The following is a 13,876-nucleotide window of genomic DNA, read 5'->3' on the forward strand; positions in this document are numbered from 1 at the left end:
GCTCTTCTGCTCTCCTGCCTTTTTTTTTCTTAAACTCTTCCCTTCCATCTTAGAATCAGTACCAAGCATTGGCTCCAAGGCAGAAGAGCAGCAAGGGCTGGGCAGTGGGGGGGGGTAGTGACTTGCCCAGGGTCACCCAGCTAGGAAGTGTCTGAGGCCAGATTGGAACCTGGGACCTCTCGGCTCTCAATCCACTGAGTCACCCAGCTGCCCCCTTCCTGAGCCAGGCTTGATTGTTGTGATGCCCAGCCTTCCTTCTCGTGACATTGGGGTAGTCATCGTGAGTATTATTTTCCTGACTGCTGCTGAGCTGTCTCCAGATCGCTATCCTGCCTGCCCGTGACCTCCGGTTCTGAGCCTCGCCCAAGCCAGAGCACCGCTTGCTGCTGGACCAGAAAGCCCTTCCCCCACCATCACACGCTCTCCCCAGCACTGCGAACCTTAAAAAGTCAGCAGTATTTCAGTATCCAAAGAGCAGAAAAGCGGATTGTCCACGTGGGACGCGGAACTTCTCTTTTTTGAGGTGGCCATTCAGTGTGTCGTGTTCCACACAAGCTGCCCTGCTTCTCGGGGCCTTCCAGCACTTGCCACGGGGGTTTAGGTCCTTCTCTTTGCTTGACACCGGCGCAAACAGAGCCATGGCTCCCTCGCCTCCGCCTGGAAACATCCGGGCTGGGCGGCCAGCTGCACTGCTCAGAGTTGGGAAGTCTTTCTGTGAAGTGGTTCTTTTGGGAGCCCTCCTCTGACCGGCGGCAGGCTGCACTAGGCTTCCCACAATCTCCCCCCATGCCTTTGGCGTCTTCATCCATCGTGGCGGGGCTGCTGGCTCAGAACGGGCCAGCTTAGGTGTGGCTGGGCATCTCCCCTCCAGCACTTGTCCCTGTCCTTCGGGCCGTCTTTGCCAGTCTGGGGGGGGCCCACATGGAGCCTCAGCTCTCTCATCTGCCTCGATTTCCCCCTCCACGGGTCACTGCTTCCCTTCCTGCTCAGGCAAACCCTTTCCTCTATTACGTGATTGAGATTGGCCTTCTCTTTGGCTTTCAAAGCCCTTCCGCACCGGCCCCCATCGGCCCCCATCCGATGTGTCCGGCTTCGTTCTCTCTCATTGCCTTCCTTGTACCCTTCTCCGCCGCTCCTCCTCAAGAGGCCAGGCTTAGGTGGGTTCTTCCTTGCTCCCCTCACTGGCTGCCTAACTCGCCTTTATCCCCGAATCCCCATAGTGGGACAGTTTTCTTTCTCCCCTTCATGCTTTGGACCCCACAGGACCCCGGCATTGTCTGTCTCTAGCACCATCTCCTTGGATTGGTTGCATTTTCCCCTTATCTGTAGTCTGGAGAGGTATTTCCTTCCTTTCTCTCTGGGCTGGTTTATGGTAAGACCTTTTCGATGGAGTTTATTGTGCTTTCTTCTCTGGGAAGCGGGCTGATCACCCCTGCTGGCCTTCCCTTACGCGGGGGGGGGGGGGGGGGGGGGGGGAGATGGCTCTGCACCCGAGGCCTGCCCTCCGCCCCGGGGAAGGTTCAAAGGCAGCTCCTTCCCTGGGCTTCGCTTGGCGGCTCTGGAGTTCCCTTCGACTGGTCCATTCTGTCAGAGACCTCCAAAAGGTAGGAGCTCGGGGGTCATCCAGCTGTTGTCCCTTAGCCGTGTCTGATAGGTCTTGTTGGGCTCTGCGAAATCTCTGGAAAGGCTTCCTGCCTGGCCCCCCCCCCCCCGAGGCCCCAGGCCTGATTTTGCTCCTCCAACTTTCTGTTCTGTTTCTCACTTTGGACTCGTCCTTTTCTCTTGCCTCCTCTGGAGTCTTCTCTGGCCCATGGAAGCCTGGGACACCGGAGGCGCCTATCTGATGGGGGAGGCTCGGTGACCTCGCCAGCTGGAAACGGTCCAGCCCAGTGCCCTGGGGCTCCGAGGTCCCTGGGGGGTGCCGTGCCCCTGAGAAAAGAGAGGGGCTGCAAAGCAGGGCCATCGTGCAGCGGCTAGACAAAGGGGGGCTCCTTGGCTGTTTGGCACAACCCTTCGGAGTCTTCGGGAAGATGGTGGTCTGGCAGGGCAGGGTTTGGAGGGGCTGGAATCCCTTGTTGCTGTGTGCTTCCCCGGGGACCTGGGCCCACTTTCCTGAGGGGGGGCCTGCCTCCATCACAGGCAGAGTAGGGGTGGCAGAGTTTCGATTCCGGACTTCCTTTTCTGCCTCTCTTAACAAGACACGCTGGACCTCGTGTCAGAAGGCTGGTGCTGAAAACCCATCGTAGATTCTTCTGCTCTGAGGCCTCGGGTCTCCTAGAGAAATTCCCGGGGCTTTCGGCCCCCATTTGGAGCCAGCTTCACTTTCTTTCAATAAATAAAGCCTGAGCGCGCTGTGTGTACAGAGCTTTGCTTCTGGGAGGGGAAAAATACCCTCCAGGCCAGGAGCCTGCGCCCGGCTTGGTTCTGGAAGGAGCCGGGCTTCCCCACGGCCTCATGGATGGGGAAGGAGCGAGCGTGACCCCGGCATTTCCCTGCTCCCAGGCTGACTCACCGCGAGGGTGGGCTGGGCTGGGCCTGGACCCGCTTTGGATCCCCGAGCGCAACGCCGGCCTCTCCAGGAGCCACGGACATGATGGACAGGGACGGCTTCCGAACGACACCGCGGCTCCGTTGCGTTGGCCTGCTTGCAGGTTGCCGTGACGTGGCACCGGCCCGGCCCTGCGCGGGGTCCTTTCAGAACTGCCTTTGCCTTCCTTCCTCCCTCGGTGGCCCTTTGGACTGTTTCCTCCGTGCCCGGCCTGCTTTCTGCGCCTTCGTGCTGCGCCCTCCCTCCTCACACTCGGCTCCCCTCTGGTCACAGGCACTCTGTACACGGGCCGGCCCGAGCCTTTGGGCTGCGGCCCCCCATGGCACGGCTGTCCTTGCTTGGGTCGGCCCTTTGGGCTTCTTTTCCCCCGATGGACCTCTTGCCTCATTTCTGAGCATCCTGGATCCATTCTAGGCAGCCCCCTCCCCCCACAGCCGGCGCACAACCGCTCGGATTCCGGGGCTTCTTCCCCCAGAAGGGCCTTCGTTTCTGTGTCTCCCGGGGCTGCCCCTCTCCTTGGGCCGCCCTCGCCAGCCTCAGCCTCGTTCTGCTGTTCAGTGTGGGTGGCTGCGAGGGTTTTACGCCTTCATCCCTGGCTTGTGAGGACTGTCTGGGGGGTGAATACATGGACGAGAGGCGGGCGGGAGGGCTGGCCACACTGACCAGAGGAATTTGCTGCCGTTACCGCGGTGGCCTTAATTGTAGGGAGTCGGGAGGGTTTGTGTTTTCGTTACTGGTCATCTCGGTCCTCAGTCCAGAGGCCTCCCCGGTCCACAGCCACCTTCCCTCCTCCCTGCTCCATGCCGGGTCTCGGCCCAGGCCAGGGCAGATTTCAGGCCGCCTCCTGCTTCCCCGGCCGTTTCCCAGGCTGTCCTCGACCTCCTCATCAGAGGCCCGGCTGCTGTGTGCGCCGAGTGGGTTCTTGGGGCCCTTGTGTAATGGACTTGAGGCCATCTTGACCGGCGCAAGGACGCTGGTCCTGGAAAGAGGACGTGGGGGCTGCCATCTGGTTTCACTTTCTACCCAAAGCCCTGGGGGTTGGGGCCAGTGGCCAGTCTTGGAGAATTTGTTTCTTCTCTACAAAGGAGATTTGGGGGGGGCGCAGCTGGGTGGCTCCTGGGTTCCGATCTGCCCTCAGATGCTTCCTAATGGGGTGACCCTGGACAAGTCACTTATCCCCATTGCCTAACCCGTACCACTCTTCACCGTGGCCCTGGTCCTCAGGAGTGATGCTGAGATAGAAGAGGAGGTTACAAAATAAGCTAAAGGGGGGGTTTGGATCCTTGTTTCCAAGCACAACAGCAACAAATGCTACTGCTATTGCTGGGGTGCTTTTAAGGGTCGCCAAGTGCTTTCCTCCGAATGTCCCAAGTAGAAAATGCCAATATTATTATCTTTGTTGCCTCGAGGCCTGCGGGCACAGGAGGACCGGGGTCAGGGAGGCCCGAGTGCTCGCTTCCGCTTCCTCGCCGGGTGCCCGTGGCTGCCCTCGTTTCCTCATCTGTAAAATGGGGATAACGGTGGCTGCTTTCTCTCAAGATGGTTTGACGACGGAACGAGAGTTTTGTAAAGCCCAATCCAGAAGTGCTAGCTCTGATTATTAGCCATTACCGAGAGGCGGCCACCAACCGAGAGAGAGAGAGAAATAAAGGCCCAGAACAGGCCCACTTTTCCTTTTGCTCAGGACAGGAGGGGTTTTTGCCCTAAGACGCCGCCAGTTTTTCTTTCTCCTTTTCACCAGGTTTTCTTGAGTTGGGGTTTCTTGTCGTGTCTCTAAATTGTCCCCCAGGTGAGGAATCCGGGGCCCACGAAGCCAAGGGTTGCCCGCCTCGCCTTCGTTTCACTCAGAGCCCCCTTTGGCTTCGGCTGGACATCCCTCCACGGTCCGGAGGAGAGCCATTGCTGACGGACGGACAGTGGCAGCATCTCTCCAAGGGGCCGCAGAGGGCCTTGGGATGGGGAGCAAGGCCCGGCTCTGGAGCTGTGGGACCACGGACAAGTGTTTACGCTCCCTCGGCCTCAGCATCCTTCCCTGCCCAGCGGGTCGAGGATTCGCTGCCGGCCTGGGCTGTCGCTCTTGTGACCTGCGTGCCCGCAGGCACGTCCCTGCTCCGTAAAATGAGGAGACTGGACTGGCTCGACCTAGCCTGCGTCTAGAGCCTCTCCCCCCCTTCAGGGTTCCGCAGCATGTTGGTGCTCTGGGTCTCGGGGACAGGCCATAGAAGCGGGATCTCTCGTCCGTGGCCTGGGCTTGGCCGGCCGACTCTTGGAAGACACGGGAGCCTCCTTCGGGCCCGTCTTACTGGTCCTGAGTCAGGGAGGAGCCTCACGGGCTAGTTTGCTGGAGGGCTGCGCATTCAAGGGGGGCGCAGAGGTCTGATTGCCCTGCCTGGGATTGCTGCCCTGGGTTTGAGTACTGCCCCCCGCTGACCCCTCCTCTGGACCCTGGGAAGTCAGGCCAGCGGGAGCCGGTCGTGGCCGCAGCCCCCGCCGGTGGCAGCATCTGCTTTTAGTTTGGTTTGTGGATGCTGAGGCCCCCTGCCTCCTCCCGGGGGCCCGATTCCAGACCGTGCCCCCGAGGCCAGCGTTCCTGCCCCAAGCTAGGTCATCTGGTGACTGTAAACACGCTCCTTTTTCTTTTTTTAAACCTTTGCTTCGTGTCCTAAGCCCGAAGGGCACTAGCCAGGCAAATGGGATTCCGTGACTTGCCCAGGGTCACACAGCTAAGAAGTACCCAAGGCCAGACTGGAACCCAGGACCTCCCCTCTCTAGGCCTGGCTCTCAATCCACAGAGCCACTTAGCTGCTCCCCGCGCCCGCTTCCTTGTTTACCAAAATGGGAGAGCGTGCCGCCCTCGAGGCCTTGTCACCCCCGTTGTGGGGGTCTCCTCATTCACGCTTGGCATTACTTTACAAGAGGACTCGGTGCCGCCTTCTTTCAGGGATCCCCCAGCAGCGGAGGAGGGTCTGGGGAAGGAGTGCATTTGCCAAGAGCCACCACGCATGCCAGCCTGGCCCTTGGCACACCCCAGAGTGAGGCCTGAGAGGGGACCGGCCCTTCCGTGCTGTCTGTCTTCGTCTCTGTTGCCGCCGCACCCGGGTGCCCTTTTCCCCGATGGGCCCCGTGGAAAGCCGCCTGGAATCACAGCTGTAGAGCGGAAAGGGCCGCAGAGATGGGGGGACGGAGGCCCAGGAGATGAGCTGGCTTGCCAAGGTCACCACGTAACCAATGGAAAGAAGCAGCCCCAGGCTGGCCCGTCGGTCCCGTGTCCCAGAGCCAGCCTTTCACGGTCTCCTCGTCCTCTTCTCTGCCATCTCCTCCACCTGTGCTAGGCGGGCTTCTAAGGAGGGCTTCATCCTATTCCGGAGCGCCAGGCTGTCATGGAAGGGATGCTGGAGGCCCCCGGCTCCTCTGGGCTGTTTCCAGCTAGCGGGTGACCTTGGGTGGCTCATTGGCCTCCTCTCTGGGGTGACAAGGCCACGTTAGGAGGGGTCTTCAGGGGTCGTCCTCGGGAGATTTTGTGATTCGCCGTGTGGACTCTGATGACTTCCAAAATGGTGACAAGGGCAGGCGGTGGGCGGACAGATGGCCGTGCCCAGGGTGGGGGCTATTCATCATGCGAGGAGAAGCCTTCTCTCTCCCGCATTCCTGCCTTTGAGGCGGGCCTTTTGGGCCACTCGAGCAGCCGAAGCTCTGCCCAGAACCTGCAGGTCTTTCCAGCCACAGATGACTTTGGCCCTGGAGCGCCAGAAGACATTATTTCTGTGGAAGACTCCTGGCGCCAGCAGATGCCCACAAAGCCGACCCCGGGGTGGAGGTGGAGGCAGGAGAGAGCCTGGCAAATGAGAGGCTTCTTTTTTGTAGGTGGACAAAGGAAAGAAATTCGACCTAGGATGTGTGGCTGCTGTGCCCGAGGAAGGCTGCTCCGGGGGGAGGGAGGTGCTGGCCCCCTCCTCACCTTACACAGGAGGAAGAGCCTAGGCCCAGACAGGGGCACGTGACTTCTCCAAGGCCACCCTGGGACTTCGGAGTAGGTGCAGGACTCCGGGGGCCCTGGGGTTCTGGGCTTCGGTCCAGGGGCCCCAAGATCGTCGTCATCAGTCTCTCCAGCGTGTGGTTTCCTTTTCTCCCTCAGCTTAATTCAGCAGTTAACAGCGTTAGGGTGCTTGCTGTCAGCTAGGACATGAGAAGTGGACCCCAGTAACCCCCTTCCAATCGCTCCACGGAGGGGAGCGCGGCTGTGCCTGCCGGCCCGAGCCCTGCTGGGGAGGCTGCGTGGAAGTACAGCGTCAGCCCCGGTACCAGCACGATGAGGCCTGGCCTAGCCGCGAGTGCCGAGCTGGGATCCTGCGTCCAGGCGAGGGCCCAGCGTCGTGCTGACCTTGGAGAGCCCGACGGGGCCCTGAGGTGAGCCTCCGTCTGATGCTGGCCCCGCGCTCGGCCCCCGCCCGGGGCTTTGGCTGAGGACGTGCTTCTTGGGGCGTCGAGGAGCTGGGGCTGCCGGGGAGGGCTTTTGAGGGCTCCTGGCTCTTCCCAGTGTTTCCTGCCACCTGCTGCCTCCTTTTTCCCCCTCCCTCGGGGGGCCGCTGGTGGCAGTGGCTGCTGGAAGAAGGTGCCTAGACGGGGCCGAGGGGGCTGGGGAGGCCCTGCTCTTCCGGGTCTCTCGGGCTGGCCCAGGCCGGGCGATAGTGGAGGGGCTGAGGGTGCTGCGGCCATTCCTCACAGGGGCCTCAGTGCTGGCTGTGGATCCAGGCGGGGGCCAGGCTGGCGGTGCGGCACCGCGCTTCCCCCCGATGCCCTGGTTCAGGGGCTGAGCAGAGGTGGCAGGCGCCCCTCCTTTGTCCCTCGCCCTCTTACAATGAGGCGGCTGGAAAATCGCGAAGGTCCTTTCTGGCTCCCAGTGTGTCCCGAGTCCTGACCGCTGTTGTCCCCCCAAGGCCCAGGGCCGCCGCCGCCTCTTACCACGCAGTGGTCGGGCTTGCCCTGGGAGACCTTCTGCACTGCCCCGTGGTAGGAGCTGCCCGAGCTTGGCTGGCCGGCCCGTCCTTATTCCCAGGCCCGGCTTTGCCCAGAGGACGGGCTGCCTGGAGGAGTGAGCGGCCCTCGGGGCAGCTCGTGGTCGGCTTGACAAGGGGCCCGAAGGGGCGGCGGCGGCCGAGGCGGGAGCCCCCTTTCACCGCGTCCCTAGGTGCGCCCCGCTTGGACGAGGAGGCCCGGGCGGCGTCTGGGGAGACCCGGGCTGCCCAGTCCCAGGCATGGCGGGAGATTCGGAGGGAGGCCTTGGCAAGGCCCCAGGCAGAATGACGAGGAAGCCGTCACCCCCGCCAGGGTGGCCTCCTACAGGAGGAGAGGCCAGGCGCGCCCTTGGGACGTCCGCCACAGATCACCAGCACGGGCTCAGCGTATGCAGCAGATTCCTCTCCGCACTGGAACCCCCGGAAGGGTGACCCCAGCTTTGACCCCGGATTTCAGGAAACAGCAGGAGGCCTGGCCTGGATGGCTGTTTGGAACGCTGTGACCTTAGAGAAATGCCCCCCAACGTGCCCCCATTCTCTGGGATTGAGAAGAGAGCCGCCATCTTTACCTTCCCCACGCCGTGGGAGAGCGGCCAGCCCGAACGTGGAGAGATGGGAGGTGGGAGATGTTCCTTGGAGTTCATCCGGGGAGAACTACAGAGAGGCAGCCCAGTGCCCCGGCCCGGGCCCAGAGCCTCAGCGTCCTCCGCTGTAGAACGGGGCCATCCCATTCCTGTGAGGCACCGGGGCCGGGGGGCTTCGCAGCGGGTCTGGGGGAAGCCCCCCGCTGATGGAGGCAACCTCACAACCGGGTGGTCCTGAGCGTTGTCCGGCGACGGGAACCGTGTGTGTGTAGGCAGAGGCTGGCGTCCCCCATCCGCGCCTCTCATCGCCTCATGCCTTCTCTGGCTTCGGGGAATGGAGCCCAGGGGAGCCCCGACCTCCCCTGGCTGGGGGGGCTGTGGGGAGAGGGCCCGGCCCACGGAGCCTGGCTCGCCTCCTCAGTGACTCGAGGAGGGGAAGGGAGGGAGCATTTATGGTGCCTCGAAGCGCTCTCTAGATCTCATCTCTGGAGAAGTGGGGGATTGTCATTTGACAGTTGAGGAAACTGAGGCAAGGCCCAGGGGCCCACAGCCAGTGAGGATGGAGGCAGGCTCTACTCTCCCTGACTAGGCCCGGCGCCCCTTGGCTTCCTGCAAAGGCAGTCCAGAGTGTAAGAGAGGATAATCGCCGCCCCATCAACCCCCCGGAGCCGGGAGAGGCAGAGCGAACCTTCAGACAGCCCCCATTTATCCTGATTGCAAGGAGGGGGCCCCCCCGGGCCTTCTCTCCACACGCCTATCCATCACGCTTTCTCTCTGTTCCCCAAACGGTCGGACTCCCTCCGCGCCGAGGACGAGCGAGCACGGAGACTCCGCGTGCCCGATTCCCTGGGAGCCTCCCTGGAAGCCTCCCTGAGGCCGCTTTACCTCCGAGGGCCCCCCTTAGTGCTTAGAGCTCTGGCGCTGCCGGCGTCCGTGGAGTTGGGCTTTTACCACTTGGGTGCAAAATGTAAGAAACCTTTAAATGAATGATAGAATTTGGAAGCCCTGCAGAGGCCGAGGTCCTTCTGGAAGGCGGCGCAGGGCCTGCTGCTGGTGGTGGCGCTTCTGTCCAGGGTGCGAGCCAGGAGCCCCTTCTCTCTCCCGTCACAGGCCCGAGAAAAAAGGAGGCTCCGGGGAGCCAGACTCCTCCAAGCCCAAGGCGGGAGCCGTGGGGGGCAGCCCCCCGGCAGCTGTGGGGAGGCAGCCGGCTTTACCCCTTTGGGGTGGATGCTAGTGGGGGGCGGGCCTGCGAGATCGTTCTGTACAAAGGTTAGTTTCTTTTTGTAAGATTAGGAAGTCGAGGCCCAGACGTGCCCCCGGGACGGCCCACTCACTGCCCTGTTCCTAAAGGTTGGGGTCTGGAGACCGGTGGGGACGCGTGTGTGGCACGGACGGCGGCACCCAGAAAGTTTGGAAGGTGTATCTCGGTCTACGAACAGTGGAAATGGCCCGCCTGGGCAGAGCACGCCTGGTGGTTCTTAGCCCAATTCAGGCATTTCCTGCCCCCCGCCCGGGCTGCCCCCCGCCTGGGCTGCCCCCCTACCTTCAATGGCTTTGGCCTAATCCCGGCCTCGCCTCCTCCGTGCTGCCTGCTGACAGCCGGCTCCTGTGTGGCCACGTGGAAGCCTTCTCTGCTGCTCCTCGGGCCTCTCCTCCCTCTGGGGGTTCTCCCGAGAAGCTCCATGGGGGGCCCTTTGCCCCCTCTGGCCCCTCTTTGGGGTTGTCTTCCCATTGGCATGGGGGCTCCCTGCTTGGCCCAGAGCAAGTGCTTGATCGAGGCAGCTCAGTAACTAACACTTGGGCACAGGCTAGGCCTGCGAGGTGGATGGACACCAGAGGGATGGCCCCGTCCGTCAGAGGGGAGCCTAGGCCGCCTGGGCCCCAGGATCCCTCCCAGGAGCCCCGAGGGAGGCCGTGGGATGCAGCTTCGCCAAACAGGCCTTGCCCATGGGGCATGGATTGGCAGTCCCTGCCGGGGAGCTGGCTGGGGGCGGGGGTCCCGTTCCTGAACTTTTTCACTAGAGTCGGTTTCCTTTGCGACCTCAGGTGGCTTCTTTTATTCCTGTAAAGGCATTATTTGGGGAGGGGGGCCGTGGGCTTCACCAGATGGCCCCAGGGGTCTGGGATACCCCAAAAAAGAGCTAAGAACTAACTGCTAGTTTGACAGCTAATTTTACACTGGATAGAGTCCTGGACATAGAGCCAGGAAGTCCTGAGTTCAGATCCTTCTTCAACTGGGATCCTGAGTACTTAACTTCTGTCTGCCTCAGTTTGCTCATCTCTAAAATGGGGGTGTGCCTGATTGACTTTAGCCCCTGGGGGTTTCCATCTTGCTTCTAACTTTTACCGGTGCTCCCCTTGTGATCAGTCATCTGCTTCCAGAGTTCTCGGGGTCTTGTGCGTGTCAATTCTGATTTTTCCCATATTCATGTTATCCGTAATGTGTCTCATAAGCTTGATGCACATTCTGTTTTCTACATTGATTTTCTTCCCTCTCTGTTGGGGATTGTAAACTGCCCCCGAAAAGGGCCTGGGTCTGTGTCTGGCGCTGGTGCAGGTCAAGATTGGTCTGGCCTTGTTGGGGCACCCCAAGCAAGGTTGGAAAAGTCTCGTGACTGCTACCTCGGGTCTCCCAGAGGGGGCAGGCAAGGACCACTTGGCTTTATCTTTTCTTTTCTGGGAGTCTGGACTTGAGAATTTACGAGTGATCCTAGGACTTGATGGGGGAAACTGAGGCACAGAGAGCAAAGTGACCCACCTGAGGACACACAGCTGAGTGGTGGCAGAGCCGGAACACCAGTGGCTGGGCCATTCTGAGAGACAGCCAGCCTCAGAGCCAGCGAATGGACGGTGGCCGGGGAGGAGACGGAGAAGAAAGGAGAGGCCCACCTACTCGGCCTCCTCTCCCTCCTGCTCCTTTTGAAGAGGGGGTGTGGCCTTAGTGTGGCCTCCACTCCAGGATTAGGGCTCAGAGAAGCGAGGCTCTCGGGGGACCTCCTCGTCCCGGAGGGGTCATTTTATCAGTCCTGCTCGTCAGCTTCCAGAGCAGTGAGTCAGGGTGTGCAGGGCCCCCCGATCGGGCCCCTCCGGCTCCCCGGCCTGGCCTGCTTGGCCCTGTCAGCCTCTGCTGAAGCTCTCCGGTCTCCCTTGTAGCTAACCGCAGCGGCCCTTTGGTCCGTCTCCCTCTATGGAGAGCCCTTTCCTCATGTGCGGGAAGGGCGAAGGGTGTGGTGGCCCTCTGGGCTCCCGTGACGGTCGCAGGCAGGTCAGTGAGGGGGCCCAGCCTCAGGCTCTGTGGTTGTGAAACGGAGAAGGAGGAGGGAAGCCTCGCCTCGGCTCCTTCCCTTTCTGGGTCACAGCTTCCGCCCTTCTAAATGGGGGCCCCGTTTGGTTCAGATTCCTCTTCTAGTTCTCTGCCTCCTCGTCCTGCAGCACCCCCATGGCCCCGGCGGCCTGCTCTGCCCCGGCTTCTCTCTCTGCCCCGGCGGCCTGCTCTGCCCCGGCGGCCTGCTCTGCCCCGGCTTCTCTCTCTGCCCCGGCTTCTCTCTCTGTCCCGGCGGCCTGCTCTGCCCCGGCTTCTCTCTCTGCCCCGGCTTCTCTCTCTGCCCCTGGCTCCCTCTCCCCCACCCCAGCTTCCTGGCCCTCCTGGGTCCAGAATGTAGGTCTTCTTCTTCCTGTTGTCTCCCTCCTAGCTCTACAGGAGTCTCCGTGTTTCCCTCCCTCCTTTCACTCGTGGGGTCCCCAGCCTCCATCTGCTCCAGCCAGCTCTGAAGGGCCGTGGCAAGGGCCTTCCTGCGGGTGTCCATCATAGCACACAGCAGTCGTCTCGTCTCGTCTCGTCTCGTCTCGTCTCTCTTTTTTTTAACCTGTTACCTTCCATCTTACTTAGGCTTTGCTTTTCTGTCAGTAATGTGTATTATGTGTGTTGGTTCTAAGGCAGAAGAGCAGTAAGGCTGGGCAATGGGGGTCAAGTGACTTGCCCAGGGTCACCCAGCTGGGAAGTGTCTGAGGCCAGATTGGAACCCAGGACCTCCTGTCTCTGGGCCTGACTCTCCATCCACGGAGCCACCCCGCTCTCGCTCTTCCGCCCTCCGGAAGTGTTCATGAGTATTCCCAGGGAGGCTTTTCTAGCTACTTTCTTTCCTTTCACAGTGACGGCTTCTGTTTGGGGGATTCCCAGAAGTCTGGCTTGAGTGGGAAGCTCAGAGACCCGAGTCACAGCCGACGTGGTCCTTCGCTTCTCTTTTTCTTGGCTGGCCCAGAATTCTCGGGGCTTCCCACCCCTGCGTGAGTGACTCAGTGAAGCAAAGGCCTTCCTGGGGGCCCTCCTGCGGCCGGGGAGGTGGGCTGAGGACGGCTGCTTGAGCCAGAGAGCTCCAGGCGACAGCCCAGAACCACGCTGCTTCCTCCTCCTCAGCTTGTCGTGTTCCGGCGCCGCGGCGGGCTCTGCCAGGCGATTCGGTGAGGGCTTTTCCTGCTCTCGGCCCCTCTCAGCCATCCGCGAGAGCCTGGGCTTGCCGGGGGACCATTTAGGAACCAGCCAGGCTTCCCGGCTCTCACGGGATCCTGCAGGGAATCCTGCCTCCGACCACCGCTCGCTGGGAGACCAGGAGCTCATCCCCTCGTCCCTGAGCCTCAGTTTCCTCCCCTGTATCCGGAGAGCCCCTGTAGGCCCCGACGTGTCGGTGGCATCCGGATGAACCAAAGCCTTCTGGGAGTGCCGCCTCCTTCCAGAGGGGGAGAGGCCTGGGAGAGACCCTTCGGGAAGGAATCCGAGGGCAGCTCGTGCCGGGGGGGTGTTGGTGGGCCGTTCATGACGGCCTCGGGCTCAGGCCTCCGAGTCCTCCCCCTCGTGCGGGCAGTGCCCGGGGTGAGAGTCTGCCCTCGGGAAGCGCTCCAGCTGCTCTGGCTCCCCATCGCCCTCCTGCCTTACGAGGGCGGTTTGGGATGTCATCTGTTCTCGAGGCAGAGCAGCGTGTTAACTGCCACTCGGAGGTGTGTCTACAGAGGCTCTCTCCTTTTTACGAGTCCGGGTTCATTTGGACATTCTGGACACGCTCCAGAGAAGGCTGGCACTGCCGCGCTCTCACGCCCCAGGAGGAAAGTGAGGTTTCGGGGCGGGGGACGGACGGGGGTGCGCCTGTTGAGCATTTCATCATTGAGAAAACTCTGGATCCCCTGCAGCCGTGGCCCCGTGCCCCCCGTGGCCCCCGTGGCCCCGGACGCAGACCCGTGGGGAGCCAGAGCGCTGGGCGGCCACAGAATCGGGCCGGGAGTCCAGCATTTCGGCCGCTTGTTCATTCGGGGAGCTGGAGAAATCCTCTCCTCCGTCCCATCTTTGGAATGGGCGGGCTGACCCTGCGCCCCTCCCTGCCAGGGCTCCCGGATTCTGCTGCGGTTTTGACCCTCCCCTTGCTGTGTCTTGGTTCCAGGAAGGGTTAGGCCATGGGGCTTAAGCCGCTCGTCCGGGCTTCCAAGTCAAGAAGCGGGTGAGGTCAGATTTGAACCCAGGACCTCTGCCTCTAGGCCTGACCTCTCTCCACAGAGCCACCTCACTGCCTCCGGGTGTTCTTAGCAGCCTTTTCTTGTTGTCTGATCAATGCAGTTTTTCATCAGTAGAATTTTTTTCAAGGCTCTCCGCTCCGGCCTGGAATACGGCCGTTCCTCCTATGGCGGACGCCAGTTGGCCACTTGCGGCAGCGCCGCACTCTCCTCTGGTGGCCTTCTTG

Source organism: Gracilinanus agilis, chromosome 5, assembly GCF_016433145.1.
Source record: "Gracilinanus agilis isolate LMUSP501 chromosome 5, AgileGrace, whole genome shotgun sequence".
Lineage (NCBI taxonomy): Eukaryota > Metazoa > Chordata > Mammalia > Didelphimorphia > Didelphidae > Gracilinanus > Gracilinanus agilis.